Source organism: Protopterus annectens, chromosome 1.part0 (assembly GCF_019279795.1).
Source record: "Protopterus annectens isolate FY-2018-M chromosome 1.part0, PAN1.0, whole genome shotgun sequence".
Lineage (NCBI taxonomy): Eukaryota > Metazoa > Chordata > Ceratodontiformes > Protopteridae > Protopterus > Protopterus annectens.
The window spans coordinates 852,637,099-852,660,709 of NC_056725.1; the positions used below are offsets into that span (position 1 = coordinate 852,637,099).

General features: G+C 38.2%; 1 protein-coding gene across 6 annotated transcripts in view; it reads left to right on the forward strand.

The window, feature by feature from the left end:
- FILIP1 (filamin A interacting protein 1) overlaps positions 1–23,611 on the forward strand; it is a 1,235,241-nt gene that overhangs the window by 121,711 nt on the left and 1,089,919 nt on the right. The gene's annotated exons all lie outside the window — the stretch shown is intronic.

Consider the following 23,611-nt stretch of genomic DNA (forward strand, 5'->3'; position numbering starts at 1 on the left):
TACCCTTAGCTATCTCACTCCCCTTATACCCCCACCCTAGCTTCAAAATCATCCTTCAGGGTCATGGAAAATTCCTCAAAATCCTGGTCATTAACATATAGCCTAGAGGCCCTTAACATTTGTCCCTTCACCACATTCTCAAACACAAGGTTAAGATGCATACTGCTACGATGGACCAAACTCGGTTTGTAACAATCCTTCCTATAAAGGCTTGTAATAAGCCTATTACTACCAGGCTCCCTCTTCAACTTAACATCCCAGTATAGGACTTAGTGGCAGTGAACTGCAAAAGTCTGTAATAGAATGAAGATAGCAAATGAATTTATCTAATTCCACTATGGTGCCAGTACAAACCATAAAAGGTCATCCACAAACCATCGGTAAAATTTTATTTGAGGACCCCCACCATCTCAAACTCACTAGAAACTTGCATTCCCATACAGCCATAACAGCACTGGCGTAGCTATTGGCACAAGGTGTGCCCATAGGTACGCCATGCCTCTTATGGTAATATCTATTGTCGAATGTGAAAATGTTATTTTGTAAAACCATCTCAAGGAGAAATGCAGTGAAATCAATCTGCCTAGCATCCAAATCACTTCTCATTTCAATAAAATGCTTAACCATTAAAATACCCTTCTGGTTAGGTATCACTGTGAACAGTGATACAATATCAAGTGTTACCAAAAGGTTACTAGATGGAAACACATCATCCTTGGAAAACTCATACAAATCAAAAATAAATTGCTGTGCATCTTTTAACACAAAGACATGAGTGTCCAACATCAGTCTTCATTTTTTGTGTAGATAAATGGGCATAGGTTCAGTGAGCCATTCCCCTGGTAACTATAGGTCTAAACAGAGGGTGGTTCATATTCCTATGAATCTTGGGTAAACCCTGAAATAACGGAACAAGAGGTAAATCAGCAATTAGGTACCTGTACAAATCATCAGGGATAGCGTCTTCTAACTTGGCTTTATGGAGCAAACCATGAACACTGCTAATAAAACCATATAACTCAACCCTAGAAATACATCTATAAGTTTCACTACCAGATAACATGGCATTCAAGCTATTATAATAAAATTCACGATTCATAACAAGCACCATACCCCCTTGACAGCAGATTTTATCACAATACTTGGTTCATTCATAAGGGAGCGTAAAACAATCCACTCTTCTGATGACAAATTAACAAACCTGCAACCAATTTTACCTTTCTGTAACAAATTGTAAATATCAGATTCACACATTCTGAAAAACACTTGTAAAGTAGAATTATTGACAGGAACAAATGTACTAGGTTCATGAAATAAAACATTCTTGTCTGAACCAGTCTCTCCAAACTGTAACTTCAACATAATATTTTGCGCAAGCAGTTTCAAATCAAAAATAACATCCACCACATCACAACCTTGTGATGGAATGAAAGATAAACCTTTACTCAAAATGGGCACTTCTGCCTCAGACAGTACCTTCACAGATATATTGTGTATCAGTGTTCGTGTCTCATGAGCCACATTCTCTTCAAATTGTTGTTCTCCTTTCCTTTGTGGCTCTTTTTCCACTTCTCTCTCCCTCAGCTGCATGAGCATGAGCGGTCGGCTGACATATGTGCTTTGATGGGCTGTGGCAGAGTTGGAAAACCCTGCCCCATCAAAGCAACGGCAGTTTTCCTTCTAACCACCGGTTGCTCGGTGGCACTAGTCGTAGCTGGAGTCATCCCTCTTTGGTTAGTATTCACCTGGTTACTGGTCTCATTGGAGAGAGTGGTATATACAGAGTTATCACTCAATGTAGTAGTTGATTTAGAAGAGCTACTTGGTGCTGTTTTAGCTATTATGTCAATTTTTTTAAGCAAGTGCATCTTTGCTAAAATGGTGCAAACAGTAACATATTTTTCTTGATCTTAAAACTGATTTTGAAAGTGTTGCTCATAATCCAGTCCTACAAAAACTCTCTTTTTATGGATTTTCAAATTGTATTTACTGATGGTTTTAAGAACTATCTTCATAATAGAGCATTTCAAATAATGCACAATATTATTTCCACAAAAGATGAGATATGTACAGATAGTAACTCACATGGTTGTCTGCTTAAATAATTAGTGTTCTAATTCTTTTCTTAGTAGTTTTTCATAGAATGTGCCATACATTAACTGCATAAAACCTATCAATGCTTACAGAATGAGTTATATAAAGATTTCAACCTTGTTTGGAATTTGCTTTCTTTTAAATTTACTATTAATCCAACTAAATGAATAGTAATTGTTTATGGAACCCTCTAAAGATGTGAGCTATGTACAAGTTCCATAAATCATTGACGCATGTGGTCATTCTCTTTTGTTAAGCAATCAATAACCAACAGGATATGTCTTACTGTGTAAATAATCATGACCAGGCACATTTTGAGGCCTGATGTGCAGGTAGATTAGTTTTCAGTGATCATTACCTGTTCATTAACACTCTTCTGGTGAACGTTCGTATTTCAGTCAGAGTGGTGATGTACAGGTCTAAGCTGTATATTGGATCAGTACATGCCTCATGGCTATTATATGAGCTAAATAAAGATGCTAGGAAAGCATGTAATAATTCCTTGACCTGAGGACATATTTACATTTATTGTATTAAATGCCCCCACCAATGCAGTACTGACTCAGAAAACTGAAAACAAAATATTACCATTCATTTACCTTTGGTACAGGAAACAATACCACTGTCACACTTCAGAAAATCATTGGTTTCCAGTTACAGCATGAGCAGTAATATTCTTATTATTGTTATGATTATTTACTTCATTAACTTTTAAACTCATTAATGACTCTTATTCTCCACTTTTAACTAATTAACTTAATACTTAACATACGATTTTTGTTTTTAGATCTGAGTAGTCAAGAAGACACTTATGCTATGTTTGGTCAGCTTTCACTGTAGTAATTAACAGCAGAACATTATTTAAAACTGCTCCAACAGCCTGGAATGTGTTAGTTCAAAATTTTGAAAAACTACTAATTACAGTCGAGTTAGACTCACTCTTACTATTAATGGAAATAAGACAGTTTTATTTCATTTGTTACTAATTTTTTTTTTTTTTTGCTGAATATCAACATTAAACTCCTAGTACAATCTTGCTGCTCTATATTCCTGTGTTCTTCATATTTCTGTTCTATCCAAAGTTATATCTTAACTACTTTGGTTTTGTATATTACCATTTCAAATTGTTTTATTATTATTCATGCCATATTTTAACGGTTTCTGCTTTTTACCTCACATCATGAGTAAAAAAGTTTCCTCAGATCAGAGCAGTCACCCAGTTAACAAACAATAAAAACAATAAATAGGACCTGTTCCTTATTTACTTAGTGATGAATGTTGGTCAACTACAAAGGCAGGATTGAATGCAGAATGTTAACGCTGAAGTGATTATGAGTAGTATTATGAAATCACTATTCTTGCAGTTATTTGTAGAAATCTTAATGTGTCTGAAATTAACTGCAGTACAACAGGATGTTTTACCATTGTTTGAATTCAAGAGCACCTTTCTTCAGCATTTAGGTGCAGAAGACAAACTCATTCCTTTAGGACGAAAGACATTCAGGTCCAAATTGTTAAGGGTGATTGATTTGCAGTTTATTGTAGTTCGGTTGATATGACTTCCCTCCTTTTTAAGTTGTTGTGTCTTTCGGCTTTTCCCGGTTAGGGGTCGCCACAGCGGAACTCCGGTCCGCTAATGATTGGCAGTAGATTTTTACGTGCCGAGTTGCCAGTTCTGACGCACAACCTTCAACGAAGATACGCCCATTCATGTATGTCTCCACGCAGAAGACGCTTTAGCTGAGAATTGAACAGGATAACGTCTTACTGTGAGGCAACAATGCTACCGCAGCACCACCACCGCAGTCAGAACTTATTTCCTCTTGTATGCAGGGAGTGAATTAAAGTGAAATTTTAATATGTCAGTCTGACAACCAATATCCTTGCATATTGTTGATGCCCAGAGGAAAAGGGTAATAAGTGCCCCGGTAATAATACCTGAGCTGAGCCTGAAATTAGTCAATATTAATCAGTGCACTCCCCCAGGAACCAAATGTAACTAAACAAACAAATAAGTAATTTTACTAAATAACACTTGTGCAAGTTGCATTTTTTATATAATTGATTGCATTTTCACTTTCCTGTATTTGATCCTGAAGAGGAGATTTCCCCTTATACCAAGTTACTGAAAACTTGGTGGGGATTCCATTAAGATCAGAGGTACAAGAAGCACAGACTTTTTTAATGGGTGTAGAGGTAAAGATCTCAACTCAAATGAAAAAAAAACAAGCTTGTTTGGGAATATATGTTTTGTAAACAAGCATCACTTTCACAGTGGTAACTCTCCCCTGAATCAATCTAGATAGAAATATATTACATATGAAAGCAATCACTGAAAAGTATCTTCTTCTATGAGAAGAGAATACCCAATTGAACTGGAACTTAAGGAAATGTTGATGTTATCAGTGGATTTGAAGGAGATATCCATAAAAAGTACACACTTCGTTTAAACGGGGAGTATGTGTCCAAAGAAAAAGCTTACAACTTTTCAGAGCAGATTCCATCAATAAAACCGAACAAGTTGTTTTTCTTTAATTACTGGCAAGTTGACTGAAAACTGTTTGATGCAATTCTTAAAATAATTAGATAACAACATCTAAAATACTTTTTGAAGTCAAAACTGATAGCTGATATGCTTCTTCGCAAAAAAAAAAAAAAAAACTGCGTTCTACCTCATGTTATCACCTATATAGCAACTTTATATTAGATGGTTTAAACACATACTGTTTCTATATTTGCAAGAAATCTGGTTAAAGCCAAAAACAATGGGGGGGGGGGGGCAAAGCCCTATAATTACAAAGCCCCATAATTAGGGACAGATTTTAATTATTGCTGATATAACCTTAAACAGTTGCTAGAATAACAGGTTTTGCAATTTCATGCATTTTTCTAAAGGATATGCAGTCTAAAACTCAATTGTTTGTCAGTGACTTCAGTTCTCACTGATTTACTAGAAAATTACAAATTTTATGAGGTATAGACCACAAATAAGAGGTGAAAATCTAGACATTCTGTCAAAATCTGGACAGTTAAAAGGTAGGCTATTTTGCATAATCATAGTGAGTGTGCACTTCATTGCAACAGTCATGGTGCTCGATGGAGATTTTTCACTTAGTACACAGAGGTGTGGTGCATGTTTGCTATAACATTATCACTCATGAATGTCTATTTAGCGTGATTGAGATGTAATTAGCCACATTCTGTGTGACTCTGACTAGTGTTTATAGCATGGCATATTGTTTATTTTTATACAATATGCAGTTGCAATATGGAAGTAATTAGTGCTTACCCTCTGTATCAGCACTAGTAGAAGCTGTCTCTGCAATGGGTCAAGATCAGTGAGGAGCACAAAAAAAATTATGGTCGTGATCCCTTCACCTCGTCTTCTGCCACTGATATATATTTAGGTACTGGAAAGGGTAAAGCACAGATGTTAGCTTATCAGAAGTGTGTCACTGTATGCCATGGCATTCTGAAATTCTGTGGAGTTTTCTGTTTTTCTTAAAAGGTAATTAGCATAATACATAGTCATGTTAACAAGCTACTTTTCACGTATGAGAAGTGTTGTCTACTTTCTACCTTAGCAGGAAGCAGAAAATCTTCTTAATGAGGCATGTACACCTGGATCATGAGTTCAATGTACAACTCTATATGCTTGTTTTGTTTGTGTCTGGTACTGGTGTGCAGCGATGAAGTGAAACTGGAAATTAGACATTGTGCTTACTGTATACAGACCCAAACCCAGAACGACAACCACTGAACATCCCGAAGAAAAAAAGTTTCCTTAACATGCCCACAATATGTCTCATGTGGCCTGATAATCTAAATTTCCCATAAATATATATGCAATATGTGAGTTTGTGTTCTGCAGTGGACTGGCATACCATCCAGGAATGTCTCTCCTTTGCTTGCAAGAACAGGTTTCAGCTTTATCACAAACATAAATAGGATAAAGTAGGTATTTAGAGAAGAATGAAGGCCCATTTTGTTCCAGATGAAATGGAGCATAACACCATAAACAGGCGTAAAACAGGGTTTGCAAAAAACGAAAGAAAAACTGGTGATAAATGAAAGCTAAATACTAGGCCTCACACATTTTAAAGTTAGGCAAAGGTACTATCTAAATGCATGGATTCTATGCAAAGTACAGTTCATAATGCATAATTCTGGAGCCCCAGTACCAAAAACTCTTCTCTCCTCTCACTTCTCGCCACAGTTAACCACAACACATACATCAATATATGAAATCTGATTATGATTTATGGAGGGTAAATCATCTTTTTCTGGTAATGCAATATGACTAGGAGCTCCAAACAGAAAACATTATAAATCTTATATTTGCTTACAGCAAGCATTAGAAGTAAGTAAATGCTTTGTAACCAAGAATTACAGTATGATTCTGTCATAATCAATGAAGTCAAAAGGCTTTTCCTTACTATTTCATACTGTAGGCATGCAGAATATGTGTCAGATTATAGTATGTTACAGTTATCAGCATATTTTGATGAAGAGATGATTTTTATATAATTGGCAGATTAGGAAAACTTTGAAAGTATGATCACATATTCAACGTAGAATATAATGGGCCTACAGTCCATGGTTAACCCATTTTCTTAAAAATTATATTAACATCCAGATATTTTTGCATTAGTTTGCCACTGAAACCATACAGACATCAATGTATTATACTATGGACCTAATAGCAATGCTCACAGCTTTCTCCAAAAAAGCTGATGCTTCTACCTCATTTTATAGTATGTCAGCATTATATAATGGAATTTTAATACCTTCTGTCTTTTTTATACTTTTTTATTACTCATAAAGATTCTACAATTAAAAATATGAAAACAACTTGAGAGATCATGCAAATCACATTGGCATAAAATCACACCTTGATATTTAATTTCAAATTCATTATCACAGCAGCTATCACTTAATCTCCCTTGCAGTCTCAGCTGCAGTCAGTGGTCACCATGACACACTGCAACCTTCACCACCAGAAACAGACCACATCCCAAAAGTGTGTAGACTGATGTCACAAGCTGTCTGCACTGGGTGTGCTCCAGAATTGTCTAATGGTGGATGATTAGGGACCAGTCTGTACAGCCTTTCATTCATAGTCCTCTTCAGACGTTAAAAAAAAAGTTATAACTCCTTTTAATGTACTGCTGCATCTGACAATGAGAGGAATGCTTTCTCTTTACAGAGCACACAAGATGGAAAGTGGAATTATAGTAAAATATCTTGATCGCATGCTTGTGGGAGGCAGAATGATAGATGACGCACTGATAATCATCTAACTACCAAACAGTAACAGACAACTTTGGAGCAAAAATTGCATCTGACACTGTATAGACATTACAATTCTGCGAACTCTCATGCTACATCCTCTTGGAGTTGAAAGCTGTTGTAGTATTGTTTATTGTTGTTGGAGCTGTATATTTGACTAACCTATTCAGACCATAATTCAGCTGACCATTTTGGTATTTTCCAGAGTTGGTAGACTGCCATTGTAAGGTTGAAATGGTGACTGCATACCTCTCATATGTCCAGATTTTTGCAGAATGCCCAGATTCTTGCCTCATATTTTTGGCCTGTTACTCAAAATAGTTGTGGTTTTCTGGCAAATCAGTGAGGACTGACATCATTAAATAATGACAGACATTTGAGTTTCAAACTTCATATCCTTTAGAAACTGCATGTTAATGCAACACCTGATATTCTAGCAACGTTCTAAGTATATAAAAAGCAATATTTAAAAGCTGTCCCTGATTCTGGACCTTTGTTTCCCCCTTTTTGTTTGTGTCCAGATTTCTTGCACTTAAAGGATGAGAGGTCTGGTGGTGAGGTTAGATTTCTGGAAATATACTTTGGTACAAACTGGGTTGCCTGAGTCTGCCCTAAGTAAGTTACAAGTGAAATAAGTGTATGATTATTTGTGTGCACTCACCTGCATGCACATGGTGAGTGTATGTGTGTGTGTGTGTGTGTGTGTGTGTGTGTGTGTGTGTGTGTGTGTGTGTGTGTGTGTGTGTGTGTGTGTGTATGTGTGAGCATTTATTTGGAGTATTAAAAAAACACAACACTCAATTATTTCATCATCTACACTGCCTTCAGAATTATGATTAATCTGAAATAGATGTCAGCGCCAGTTGAGAATCATGGCTGTATATCTCTTGTCAAAGTCAAGGATATGTGGGAGATGCTTCAGTCTGAGTTCTGCACAGTTCACAGTATAACCATACCAGTTGCTGTAAATCTGTTCTCTACTGTTCCTACACCACAATAAACTGTTAAATACACTTCAATAACTTCAATTTTGATTCCAATGGGAAATGTCCGAGAGGAGCTGGACAATGCATAAGTAGAAAGTAAAAAGTAGAAACGTATACATCAATGGAAACCTGTTAAAAGATATGTTAGGTGTTAAATGGTTAGGAGCTGTGTTCTGCCATGGTGTGCTATTGGCTTCATGGGTGAAAAAAGAAAGTCTGAGATGCCTCCCTTCAGATTAATGAAATTGCAACTCTGTTTCTGCATCAGGGTCTAAAGGCATTTCTGGGTGGACATGCATAGAGTAATAAAACATACCCAACACAGTTTAAAAGCTATAGTCAATTCTGCGAGTGATACTGTTTTCAGAATAATTCTCTAGAACAAATGGTTCTGTTACATTTCCAAGGAAATGTGACAAAATACATTGCCTTTTCAAATTGTAGACAGTGACACCCTTTTTTTGGAAAAGGCAATAGCAATTCGAATGATGATAATGATGACTGACTACATTAAGTTGTATTTTTTACTTTTTGGTGTCAGAATATTAAAAGGTTGGGGGTTGCCACTATAATAGGTGTTTGCACTCAGCCCTGCAAATGTTTCAGTAGCTATATTTCAAACTCAGTGCAGCAAGGGAAGTGGGTCACTACACTCTTGAGATGTAATGTTTAATACAAGATGTTAAACCACAAAACTTTCTGTCCTATTTAGAGACAGAAGAAATAGATGTTTAAATAGCACAATGCACAAGCCACGTAAAAGCAGGAGATAAAAATAAGGTTTATTAAATCTCTGTGAACCAATACTTACAACATATATAATATTAATGTAAAAAATTTACCCACAAAATCAACATACTAAGGAACACAAAACAGGAGTAATTTTATCTTGTGATAATCTTCTGCTGTGCTGTTTTACTTGAATCATATATTACACCCCCCACAACCTCTGTAACTTGAACCATTTGACTCCCTCACTCTTGACACCCCAAACCAAACTGCATTGTACCGACCACTACTTTTCCAGTCTTGCCCAAACTGTAGAAATTCACCTACCAGAAATAAATTTCCCTTTCCTCACTTCCAGAGTTCAGCTCAAAGAATAACTGCATCCAAAATCTGACTGCAAGTGCTTTTCCACTAGACACATTACCTAAATCCTCCCTCACCTACATCACTTCTGTTTCCACCACCTGTTCTCACCTATTGCTTATTTACTACTAAAATAAATTTATGTTTGTTATTCTTTTCTCTTAATAACGTTTGCTCACTGTTTCAGTTGTCTGCTGGGCATTGCACGTTCTGTGACTGTTCATGACTCAGTTCTGTTTTATTTTGTGTGTGTGTATATATTGTGAATTCCTTTACCCAGTCTGTGCCTGCAGATGGTCTGTTGTAACTATGGTAATCAAACTTAAATAAATCAAAGAAATAAATTAGTCTATTTTTTATGTTGAACTGCCTAAACTCAGTTGAACTGGTGTTCAGGGAACTCCATCATGTGTTTCCACAGCGCATTTTTGATGTTTTTCTAAATAATTTTTGATGTTTTTGTAAATAAGAGGCTAGAAGGGTACTTTTTCCCATTTTTAGGAAAAATAGCCCAGGTAGAAAGGAAGATGGTCCTGGGTCTAGAAGTGAAAAGCCATTTGAGGTTGCATTGGTACTATAATTTCATCCCCTTTATGGGAGAATAAGACATAATCAACCAGAACTGGGTATTGTTTGATTGTGACCAGCAATATAAAAGTAAATTGGGTGATAAACCATTGATTGCGTACAAAAGGGACAAGCCAATTAAGAATTTACTAGAAATAAGTTCCTCAGATGAGATGAAAGGTTGCATGAGGAAATGCGGTCGGTGCACCAATGCCCTTATATTATAGAAAATGAAGTAATAAATATTTTGGGGTATGGAAGGGTATTCCTTAAACAAAGGCTAAATTGTACTAGTAAATGTGTGATATGTGTGGCTATCTGCCAGCAGTGTCAACAATTTTACATAGGAAAAACAATAAACTGCCTTAATAGGTTCATAGGTTCATAGGTAGATGCTAGGCTATCTGCCCTAGGGCACTTATAAGCCTAGCCAGAGTGTATTTGGCTTCTGCCTCCCTATTAGATTAGCCTACTGTGCCTCTGTAAAGTAGGTCACAGAAGGTACCCTTTTAAGATTAGTTTACTGTGCCTTTGTCTAGCAGGGACACTGGGGAGATCCCAGGGGTGAATTTCCCATCCACGCGTCCAAATTTCGCTTGAAGAGGGTCAGCGAGGGGCTATGTCTAACATGAATTGGGATTCTATTCCAGAGTGAGGGGAGCCTCTGGGAAATGAATCTGTCCCTCTAGCATGTCCTATTTATTTTTGTGCTGAGGTTTAGGTCCCTGGAGCATGTAGCTCTAAGGGACTTGGATTTTTTGAAGTGGAGCATGTCCATTAATTCTGGGTTTGACATGGCTTTGTACGTCAGGCATAGATCGCCTCTGAGTAGGCGGTAAGCAACTGAGTAGAGCTGGAGTTTCTTTAATCAAGCTGCATAGGACATCTGTTTGTAGCCCATGATCCTCTTGGTGAGGTACTTTTGGGGTCTCTCCAGTTGCTGCAGGCCTGATGAGTAACAAGTAGAGGGGCACAATGACCTCTCTTGATCTAGATGCGAACCCTTTCGTTATAAGGTGGGCTATATAGAAGGTCTTTCTAACCACTTTGGCAATGTGATTATCAAAGGAGAGATTACTATCTACGTTGGTCCCCAAATCTCTAATTACTTCTTCTGTACTTAATGGATTATCACCTATGTGGTAATTTGTTGGCACCTTGTTTTTCCCAAAGGGGATGACTATGCACTTTTTAGCATTTAGCTTGAGGCCGTGGCTCTGGCACCAAGCATCCGTCTCTGTGAGACCCTTTTGGAGGATGCTTGTGTCAGCTGGAGATTCGATTATGGCCCCCAGTTTGCAGTCATCTGCAAATTTTGTCAGCCATAATCCCCCTGTGTTAGCCTGAACCTCAGAGAAGTATATACCAAACAAGAGAGGTCCCAGAACTGAGCCCTGTGAGATGCCACTTGTAACTGGTTTGGATTCGGACATGGCACCTGCGATTCTGACCATGTGGGTTCTATCTCTGAGCCAGTTTGCAACCCATCTTGTGATATAGGGGTTGATATTTAAGCTAGTACGCTTATTTATGATACCCGAGTGGGGTATTGTGTCGAAGGCTTTTGCGAGGTCCAGGTAGGCTGTGTGGACTACCTTGCCCTCATCTATGGCTTTGGTAACTGTTTCAAAGAAATCAACTAGGTTTAAGAGGTAAGATCTGCCCTTAACAAAGCCAAATTGGGTAGGGTCTAGTGTCTGGAGGCTCCCAATGTTCCATGATAATCCGCTCCATAGCTTTACAGACCAGACTAGTCAGGCTTATGGGGTGATAGTTTCTGGGGTCCATTGTGGCACCACCTTTGTGGAATGGGACCACTGTAGCTGTACGCCATTCTTTGGGTACATATCCTGTAGTAAGGCTAAGTCTGATCAGTGACTTAATGTGAGGGTTCAGTTCTTCTTGGAGCTCGTGTAAGACACAGCCTGGGACACCGCCCGGTCCCATAGATGCTGTGTTTTTTGCTTTGGAGAGGGCAGCTTTTACCTGTGCATCTGTGATGTCAGGGAGGTTACATTCAGTTGGGATAGGCATTTGCTCCTTTGGGGGGGAAGGGGGGGGGGAGTTTGCTCTGAATCTGTATGGCAGGATGCTGGCTATGTCTGTAGGTTCGGTATATTTTGTACTGTTATGCAACAATTCAGAGCATATCTGGGAGTTTCCACCCATGTTCCTGACATAACTAAAGAAGTCCTTGTGATTATCTTTAGTGTCTAGGGCAATTTTTCTTTCGAAACTGGCCTTTGATGATTTTATGAGGGATCGAAGTTTCTTGCTAATACTGATCAGAGATGCCTTCCCTTTTTGGGATTTTGCTCTGTCGTGAAGTAGCTTCCTCCTTCTGTTGTATAGCTTATTTATGGCCGGGGTCCACCAGACCAGTCTCCGGTTTTTGGAGGAGTGAGTTTTGGTTTTATTTGGGATAGCACAATCCATGCATTCCTGCAGGTGCTCATAGAATGCATTTGTAAAGGATTCTGCGGATTGGGCTGTATTATCCTCTGGCCCAGGGGCTTTGAAGGATTCCACCTCAGTCTTGAGAAGTGCAAAGTTGGCTTTTGAGAAACTCTTTACAGTGATTTCCTTGGCTGGGGGTGGGGACAGGATATGGATGTCCAGGGAAATTTGTTTATGGTCTGATCTTACCAATGAGGGGTTTACCTCTGGTGTGGAACATAGAGTCCCCATGTTGGTGATGACCAGGTCCAATATGTTGTTCCCCCTTGTGGGAGTGGTGACCAGTTGTTCCATTGCGTAAGAGTTTATAATTTCAAGGAACCGTTGGACGAGGGTGTTTGGGCTTGAGTAGTTTTCCCAGTCAATGTTTGGGTAGTTGAAGTCACCCAATAACATAGTGTTTGGAGAGACCTTCATATTCTCCAGTGTTCTCAGGAATGCCAAGTGGGGTTCCTGTAATAGAGAGGGTGTTCTGTAGCAGGCTATAAACTGAAAGGCAGTTTTGCCCACTGTTAGTTGCACATGGATGGTTTCTTATGCTTCGTGCAGTGCCACTAACCTGGAGGTGTAGATATCTTTGATGAATATAGATACTCCCCCTCCTTTTGTACTTCGGTCCGAGTTTTGGGGCTGAAACGCATGGTATGAGTTATAACCTGGTAGTGCTGGGGTGCTCTCAGGAGCCTTGAACCAGGTTTCTGTTACTGCAGACATCGATTTTCTCCATACTGAGGAGAGCCTTGAGTGCGTGCATCTTGAGGTTTAAACTTCTGGCATTGAGTAGCATTACCTTTAGTTTTTTTAATCTTGGATTGTCTATGGAGATGGGTTTGTCCTTTGAGCCTTGCCTAAAAAAGGCACTATGGGGGTGGCAAGAGCCTTGGCCAGTATATGAATGCCTAAGGGTGACAGGTGCAAGCTGTCCCTAGCGAAGCAACGTGGCTTGTCGAGCATGTCATCCCAGGCTGACAGACACTGGATCCCCTTTGAATGACACCAATACTTTAGCCAATTGTTGAAACTGATAATTTTGTCTTTATACTGTGGCATCATTCTTGGTGAGGGCAAGATGCTACTCAAGGTCAGGGTCATACCAGCCTGGGCTTCATGGTCAGAGAGCTCCTCTATGTCTCTTTTCATGTAGTCCAGGGAGGTACGTGTCAGGTCATTCACACCAGCATGGACAATGACGGAGTCATACTTGTGCTTGCATTATGTGGTGGATCCTGGCACCTGACAGGCAGCTTACAGTGACCTTCTCCTTGTTCAGTCTGGTGAGCGGGATGTCAGTGTGCTGGACAATAGAGTCCCCTATAACAAGTGTATTTGGTGTGTTGTTTGGCCTTAAGGGCTGTGGTTGAGAGGCACACTGATTTTGTGAGATATGTGATTCATGGGTATTGTTGAGGGGTGGCTGTTGCTTGGATATCTGCTTAGGAGGTCTTTGCTGTTTAGGCAGATTTTTATTTAGAGCCTCTGAGTATGTTTTTGTGTGTTTATGTGTTGGGTATGCAGATGCAATAGGTCTATGTGAGACTGGATTTGTGTGGTTACCTTTTCCTCCTGACTGACTGTGCCAGTCTTGGGTTGAGAGAGCTCTGCCTCCAGTTTGGCTGTGTAACTGCATCTCTCACATGTATTAGAGTTTGTTGGAAGGAGGAGAGGGTTGTCTGTGTACATAAGGCAATTGTAACATTGCCTCAAAATTCCCATATTCACCAACTGGACTGGAGAGTAGCCTTGAAACTGACCCTTGGACATACCAGATTAGTATAGGGAACTGTTTTTTTACTGATAAGATGATTAGGAAAGGGAACTGATTTTTCACTTGATCAGGAAGGACCAATCGGGAGTCTAATACTTATGAGAAGTCAAGGAGGGTGTAGTGCTTTAGTTTGCTAGTGTTTCCTTATAAGAGCTGAGCAAGTGCAGGGCTTTAGAAAGAGAATAGAGTGATTACTTTGAGAGTTTGAACAGTTCTAAGGGAAAATGTGAACAGCAGACTTTCTGGAGCCTGGAATAGTTTAAACCTGTTTAGGCTGTGCTGCCCGACACTGCTCAGTGCGCAAAACTGCGCAAAAAGAGAGTTGTAGGGTTTTAAGAGAGAGAGATCAAGGAGTTTAGAATTGACCCAAAATGGCCAATAAAACTACAGCTTCTAAACGGATCTATCGACATGGGTATGACATCAAAAAGAAAAACATCAAAAATGCACTGTGGAAACACATGATGGAGTTCCTGAACACCAGTTTAAATTAGTGCCCTAGAAAAAGTGTGTAATAAGGGGAGGGGGGGCCCGATGGATGTACTCCTTGAATACAGGGAGCTTATGTGGCAACTTAGGTGTAATGCCACTTACCCCCCCAGGGCTTAATGAAATGGTGTCTATTTCTAGCTATTTAAAATTAAAAGCGGATTTTCACATGTGAGGTCAATGCATGGCAGTTTTACAATACAAGTTTATGCACTATGTCTGTTTGCACATTATTTTCACTGCCCGATGCTTTTTAAACAATTCTAGGTCAGTTGCACATTTACTAATTTCTATATTATGAAATTAGAGTTTTGTATGTTTTATAGAAGACATTGTTGTATTGTTTGTGAAAAAAATGGGTCTATGGGTGGTTGCTGCTTTAAAAAATAGTTTTAAAAAATATGGTGGGAAGTTCAATGTTGTCACAGGATGTGATGTGGTTTTATCTATTTAAACTGCTTTGAATGTTATCATGCTTATTCTGAAGAAGTATTTTGGCTCTACAGCTGATGAAAGCGCTCAAATAAAGTGATTTTGTGGACACCTGTGCTGTATTTCTCTATTACCTGGTTCTACAGTTTTGGTGTTTGTCATTGTGTTTTTCTATGTATGGTCAACTTATATCAGTTGACTTTTTCTTCTTCTTCTTTCAGCTTTTCCCGGCTAGGGGTCGCCACAGCAGATCACCTGTCCGCTCATGATTGCTAGTGGAGTTTTATGGTGTCGAGTTGCCAGCCCGGCACTCAACCTTCCACAGAAGGCACACACATTCACACACTCACACCTAGGGCCAATTTAGAGTGTCCACTCTACCTACAGCATGTTTTTGGGATGTGGGAGGAAACCGGAGCACCCGGAGGAAACCCACACGACCACAGGGAGGACATGCAGACTCCACACAGAAGGCACCCCACCAAGAATCGAACCGGAGAACCAACTTATATCAGCTGACAATGCATAAAATTGACAGTATGAAACAGGATGATCTCTGGGGAAGGGAATTATTCCCTTTCTCCAGGGACTGTGTGAATACAGAGATACCATACATAATTAGCAGGGGTGTGGGGTGCAGTCTCCTTACATTGGGGGTGCAAAACACTGTTTTATAGATTGCGTGCTCCAAGAAATAACCTAGGAGCATATACAGAAGAGTGTTGATCTTGTGGTATTCAGAGTTACTGTGTTGATGATAAACTGACCTTACCCACAAAAAATATATATATACATACATATATATATATATATATATATATATATATATATATAGGTCTACTCCAAATGATTGAAAGGCCACTTACCCAAAGATGATATCACAGAGACAAGATCGTCAAACCCTAAATTGAATGAATGATCATGTTGCCAAAATATATCCCATGGCAAGTATCCAGTCGATCAACATTTAAAAAAAATATACTGCACTATCTCCAACCCACCCAGGTGGGGGGCTTTGCCCCCCACTCCACCCAATGTGGGGGGCTGAGCCTTCCACTCCCCCTAACTAAATATACCAACTCTGCAATTGCACTACTGTGGGGAAAAGGGCAAATTTCCCCATGTTGGCTAACTGGATACTTACCATGGGAAACATTTCAGCAACGTGGCCGTTCGTTCAACTAAGCTTTTCAGAGATCTTGTCTTGGCAATGTCATTTCTGGGTAAATGGTATTTCATTCATTTGAAGCAGACCCATATATATATATATATATATATATATATATATATATATATATATATATATATGTGTATATATATATATATATATATATATATATATATATGTGTGTGTGTATATATATATATATATATATATATATATATATACACACACACACACAGTTAATATTATAGTAATCTTCATAATTAGTAGCAGATAGCTAGGAATATTTCCAGAACAGAGCATTATACATTGACAGTCATAATGTACTTTTTTGCCTTCCACCATGACATTTCACATTATATGCCCCACAATAACATGCAGCTCACTCAGTAATGGAAGTATAAATGTAAATATGAAAATAAGCACAATGCTGGGTATTCAGAGACGTTAGCTCTGCAGCACTTGTAGCACTATTTAGCCATGTATGGGTTGGTACAGGGAATTATTTGATTTACAGACATGCAAGACTTACACAGAGTGAAAGCTCATTAGTGACTTGTCTGGATGTGTCTGAACCGAACAATCCCCTGTACCCCACACATAGAGCTGTTACATATTCTCCTAGAGACACCCATCCACACCCATCCACAACTCTCAAAAACATACAGATTTCTACAATCATACACAGTCACAGAGACACCTGGACAGCCATTAAAATACACATATGTACTGCTATAGTCATAATCATGCACTCCCCCCCACGCACACACATAAGCTTAGAGCCTTACAGAACTTACTTGCTATACAGCTGTCTTGCCTGCTGTTGCCATAGATAGCAAAGTGTGTATACCATAAAAATACTATGTTCAGTCCTCACTACTCTGCTCTGAAATCATGTGGTAAGCTTGCTTTGAATTACTGTATAGTGTTATTTTGATTCCAGTTTAAGTCTGCAGAAAAGAGCACATAAGTAATTTATGTTAACCATGCCCGTGGACTGCTGCATTTGTATGTTGCATTATCCAGCATTCTGTTGTGGCATTATTCACCAGAAGCCTCATACTAGTGTAGCACTTCTGCAGTCTTTGAATCACTTCCTCATAAGGCCGTGAGCAATCCTGTTAAAACACGATTGTCCAGTATATTTGTTTCTGACTACTGTCCTATAAGTGACAAACAGTGGTTAATACCTTCACTGCAGTGTGTCCTAGATTATCGGTATTAGTGTTTTTGTGTTTCCTACAACTTGCTCTTTCATATGTTTCCTAAGTCACTTAGTTAAGGAAGCCAATCCAAAAAATGCCACAATGCCATAAAGATCTGTAGATGTTAAAAGGAAGTATACAAAAAGGTCCTATAGATTTGACAGAAATTTGTTTCTATATGTTTTACTTCTTTTTTCCCCTATCTGACCAATACCCCAAAACCAGCCCTCATAGATACAATAAAAAATGCTCCAAAAATTAAAACTCACATCTCTGGTTGCAGACAGCATTAATATTTCTGCAGAAGCCATGTCCTACCCATTTTCCATTCTACTCAAAAGGTCAATTCAAGAACAGTGCACTCCAGCCATTTACCTACTACATTTTACCACTACCTAAAGGGGAAGACTCTGAAGCTATATTACTCTCACCCAACTGCCATGCCACTACCTTCTCAAAAATCCCTGAGAAATGTCTCCATACCTACTTGCTCCAGTATCTCTTAGATGATAAAATTATCTCCCATTCAAAATGTGGCTTTATACCGAATCATAGTACTGCAACAACACTTCCAAACTTCATGACTGTCAACCACCAATAGAAACAATAGTAAAATAGTCTCCGTTCTATTCGTAGATCTCTTTAAAGCATTTGACATGGTCTCGTAGACTGTATTCCTTTAAAAAGTAAATCTCGTAGGTCTTTCAAACCAGCTGTACAGTGGTTCAGTAGGTACCTTTCAAAGAGATATCAAGCAATCAACTTGGAATCTAAACTGGTTATGGTAGGGATACACGTGTATTCAATATTAGGGCCTTTACTTTTCAAAGTTTTCATAAATGACCTTCAGACAACCTCTCATCATCCCATGTTGGTACAATCTGCAATTGACTTGACTGTCATCTGTGTATAGGAGAACATCTTAATTAATTGCTAACAAAATCTCAAGAAACTTTTCTTCCATTGATTCATAGCTTAATAACTCAAACTCTTGCTAACTCTAAAAAAGAACAAATGATTCCTCTTTACTTCCAAATTGCACATTGACAGTAACACAGACCTAACCATTGCTTTGTTTAATTTTGAACAGCTAGAGGCTTATTAAATAACATTCATATTCAACAAATTACTCAGGGCCACTATTGATGAAAAATTAAAAATTGACTTATACATACAAGAAGTGATAAAAAAGACAGATAATAAAATCAGGAAACTATTGCACACAAATAAATTCCTACCTAAAGACATCATGAAAATAGCAGCCTCGCTCTGCCTACTTCCACCACTACTTTATGGCTCACCCATAGTTACTAACCTGCACTCCAATGTGACCACTAAACTGCAGCAAAGCTGCAATAAAATTGCAACATTTGCATGCAGTGTCCCCTGCGGGTCTCATTATTTAACAGCCCTCTAAAAACTTAAATGTCTGGAATTACTTCAACAACAGCTGCACTTAGTTACTTATGGCACACAGTCTGGTCCGCAAACAGAACAAATGTTCCAGTCTAAAAATATTCTTATACCACACATACCAATAAAAAATATGCAATTCACATATGAGTACTTACTAAGCAGACAGAAAGATAATTCAGATGAAGTCCTGTATTTCAACCAAATCAAATCAACCAAAAAAGAAAATGGATGTTATTCCATCTTAAAGGCTATATGATGACATTTCCTCATTGAAAACGCAATTGAAAATTCCCTTGAAGGTGTAACACATGAGGATAATTCCAACACTCTCCTCCATTTAGTTTCTCTTTCTACCCTCATCACCTATTCTGGCGAAAGATAAGTCGGTTGGAAGTCTCCCGTGTAAATAAATTGTACATAATAAAAAGCTTTTGTAAATATTTCTCTCCAGTAACAATTACCCCTGTACTGACTTACTCTAATTCTTCTGAAATAAATACTCATTTTAACTCATTCACTCCAACGGAGCTCAGAAGTTTGCACTGAAACTTTCAATGTGCAGAGCCTAAGCCTTTTGACAGAATCAAATTATGTCCTCACATTTCATACAAATATTCATATTTCTGGAACCATAGGGGTTATGAAATAAGTATAAATGGCAAATTCTTCAGCATAAATTATTCTTATAGTGGTAGTATTCTTTAGGTTCTAGGTCTTAAACTGAATTTTATAAGTCACAGTAAACATAGTAACTATTCCATGTATATTATTTTGGAAACAACTTACAATATCTCAGTAACCACTCAAGTTACACACATACTGTCAACAGTATTTTATTCATTTAGCTGAGAGCTTTCATATGAGGCTAAGGAGTTCGGTCTGTCTTACTTGGTTGCTAAGATATTTAGAATAATGTGAAAATTATATCTATATAAACTAATATAATAAAAACAACAGTCAATGTCTATATACCTGCACTAGACAGAGGTCAAATATTAATGCAGTTGAGTTTGCCATTATGTAAGCTTTAAGAAGAAATCTTTTAAAACCTTGTACATATCATGGGTTTGGAATTAATATAGTAAATATGAACAAGCAATATTCAATGCTTAGAGGTGTCAGTAGGAATTAAATACAGATGCACTTGGACGTGTCACAAGGCATGAATTTATATATATATATATATATATATATATATATATATATATATATATATATACACACACACACACACACACACACACACACACACACACACACACACACACACACACACACACACACACATATTTATTATTTATTTATTTATTTTACATATGTTGACCGGGAAGATCCGACTGGATATATGTCCATTTTCAGTGGAGGCCTGGGGAGAAAAACTCCATACAGAAGACATTAAGACAGAACAGCATAATGCAATGTGAAATACACTAGAGAAATAGAATGCAGAGAAACTGTTACATGTTTACATATTAAAACCATTCCACTATTGGTATAATTCAAGACAGAGTTTATACAATATATTTGTAGGTCACTATCCAAGTTCCCAGCCCAACATTCTAAAAGTTCATATATGTTTGTGTGTCTCTTTAGAGGTTACTTAAAATACATTACAGACTTCACTTAATCAACAAGTTTGTACAGAGTAACTAGGTTAGGATTCAGAGACACTGCTAGAAGACCCTAATTGGGCACACAGTAGAAGAGTGTGGGTATTAGTCAGGGTTAGAGCAAGGACAGAGCCATTGCATAGTGAAGTATTGATTAAGGTTTTTTGAATTGGGTTGGAGAGGGTTGTAAGGTTAGTTCTGTAGGAAGAGAGTTCTAGGCTTTACCAACTGAGTTCATAAACAGAGCTACCCCAGCTGAATTGTTAGCTTTGAAGGTGAAAGCTAGCATTTTGTTACAGGATCGTAGAGTTGTAAGGTTCTGGTAGGGGGTGATGAGAGTTTTGAGATCAGGCGTCCATTCTGGCTGCTAGAGAATCTTGTGGGCAGTTACTAGTTGGTTAGCCAGTAGAAGGTTTGGTAGTTCAGGGCAGCCTAGTAGTTTGAGGTTAAGGCAGTGATAGGTCCTATAAGCAGAGGAGGTGGCAAATCTGGCAATATGATTATAGCAGGTTGTGAGCTTGTTCAGGTTGATTTTACTCAGGTTTATGAATAAGGAGAAGGTGTAGAAAAGTGTGGATAGTAGATGAGTGCGAGCAAGAACAGTTCTGGCTAGGGGAGTTAAGAAGGGTTTGATACTGTGTAGAGAACCAAGTTTTTTATTTACTGTTTTAATTGTGTGGTTGCTATGCAAGTCAAACCCTAGGTTGTTGTCAACTATAACTCCTAGGAGTTTGGTTGAGGGGTCTGTTAAGATAATTGTGCCATTGTTAGATTTAATGGAGAAGGTTAGAGAGAAGGTCTTACGAGATGGGGGGAACAGCAGCAGTTTGGATTTTTTGGGATTAGTATGAGACAGCGCTAGAGTAGCCAATTTCCAACTATGCTACACGTGTTTTGGGATAATGTCAGCAGTTCTTCTGGGGTTGTAGCGGAACATATTAAGGGTGAGTCATCCACATATTCAATGCAGCTAGTGTCAAGTATAACTTTATGAAAGGCATTAATGAATACGGAAAATAGGAGGGGCCCTAAGATGGATCCTTGGGGGACTCCAAGTGTTATAGGTAAATGGGTAGATAAGTTATATATGTATGTATGTATATATATATATATATATATATATATATATATATATATATATATATATATATATATCAAGTGAATCATATGTATATGTGTGTGTGACCTGGTATTCACTGAAATGTACTTTTGTTGACGTCTGTATTGTTGACCCACCTTGGTTGACATGTGCAGATCGACTATAGCTCTCCAAGACTGACAGTCCCAGGTGTAGGGAGATATGCATTTTCTCTGGGAATATGTGATCTCAAAGTTAGTATATATATATATATATATATATATATATATATATATATATATATATATATATATAAATTAACATGGGGTGTGAGGGAGTGCTATAAAAACACTTTCCTTTGTATTGCAGGTTAAGGGAATTATCCTTAAAGCATGCAATGTAGGGTGCTGATGTGTTTTTAATAATATTAAGCACATTGACATTTTTGTGGATCAACTACTTGCAGAAGATCCGTGTGTGATATTGTGTGTACATGTATGCGCACACACACACACACACACACACACACACACACACACACACACACACACACACACACACACACACACACACACACACACACACACACGCACACACACACACACACACACACACACACACACACACACACTTATGTGGCTGTGGACACGAAGGACAAACAATATATTTTTTAAATTTGATGGATTTTAGGGATTGCTTATTTTATGATTTCTTTAGTCTTTTGTACTAAGTATTGAAATAATGTTACCGTAATAATTCAGAAGAGATATTATGTAAAAATAATTATCAATGGGGTTTCATTAATATGGCTTTGCATATCTATTGCCACAACAATAAGCATTGCCACCTCACAGTGCTTGGTTCTCCAGTTAAGCTGTAGATATGGATGCCTTTTGTGTGGAGTCTGCATATCTTCCCTTTGTCTGTATATAGTTTCAGCTTCTTCCTGCATCCCAGCATCCCAAAACATGCCACAGGTAAGTAAATAAATACATGAGCCACTGAGTCACCTATTAACTGATCAGCTTGTATGAAAAATGTATGGGAGTGCATAGTACACAGTACTCATGGAGAAATGCACTGTATAGCATAACAGCATTATGCAGCAAAAACTGGAACAACAACTTAGTAAGGCATAATATAAATAACTACTTATAGATACTTTAGAATATATGTTATACCTTACTAATTTGCTGTTCCTAGTAATGGTGTGCTATACTGCCATGCCTAAGAGTGATTCATAAGATGACGTACAAGGAAAAGCAATTACAGTATTATGATAATGAAGAGATCTGGTACTGTGGGTGCTCCCACTGATGGGAATTCACCAGATTTACTGAGTGCAGGTTGGCAAAGTCGTGGTTATAGTAACAGGATTGTCTACACCAAAGGGAACTCTTTTGCCCGTAGTATTTGTCCTAGCAAGCAGTAGAGTTTAATGTTTTTTTCTGTAAACAGTCACCACTGATATGTTGCTTGGTGCAGCATCCTGAGCAACATATTGGCAGGAGTGGAGAACTGGCACAATCCAAGATGCTTAAGTACACAGTTTAGGTACCATGCCTTATGCGTGTGTATGTGTGTGTGTGTGGGGGGGGGGGGGTAGTAGCCTATACAACTCAAGTATAGTGTACTTGAATCAAGTATGATCTGGGAGGGTAGGGGGCTTCAGCATGGGCAGCCTATGCACAGAGCACTATGGCTATATAATACAGTAAGACCCCATACAAAGTCTCACTCTATTGTTCACCGTTCTCTTTGAATCAGACAGGCTTTGGTATTCCATTTTACTGCATACCAGCCCTACTCTGTGGTACAAAATGTCTATGAATAAAGGCCAGAGTCTCTAAACTCTTCCAGTCATATTATAGGTACCATGTTTTTACTATATTATGATTACTAATTATTCTACCTCTCAGCATATCATCATATTTCAGTTTCCATAACTCAGTTTTCTCAACCACTT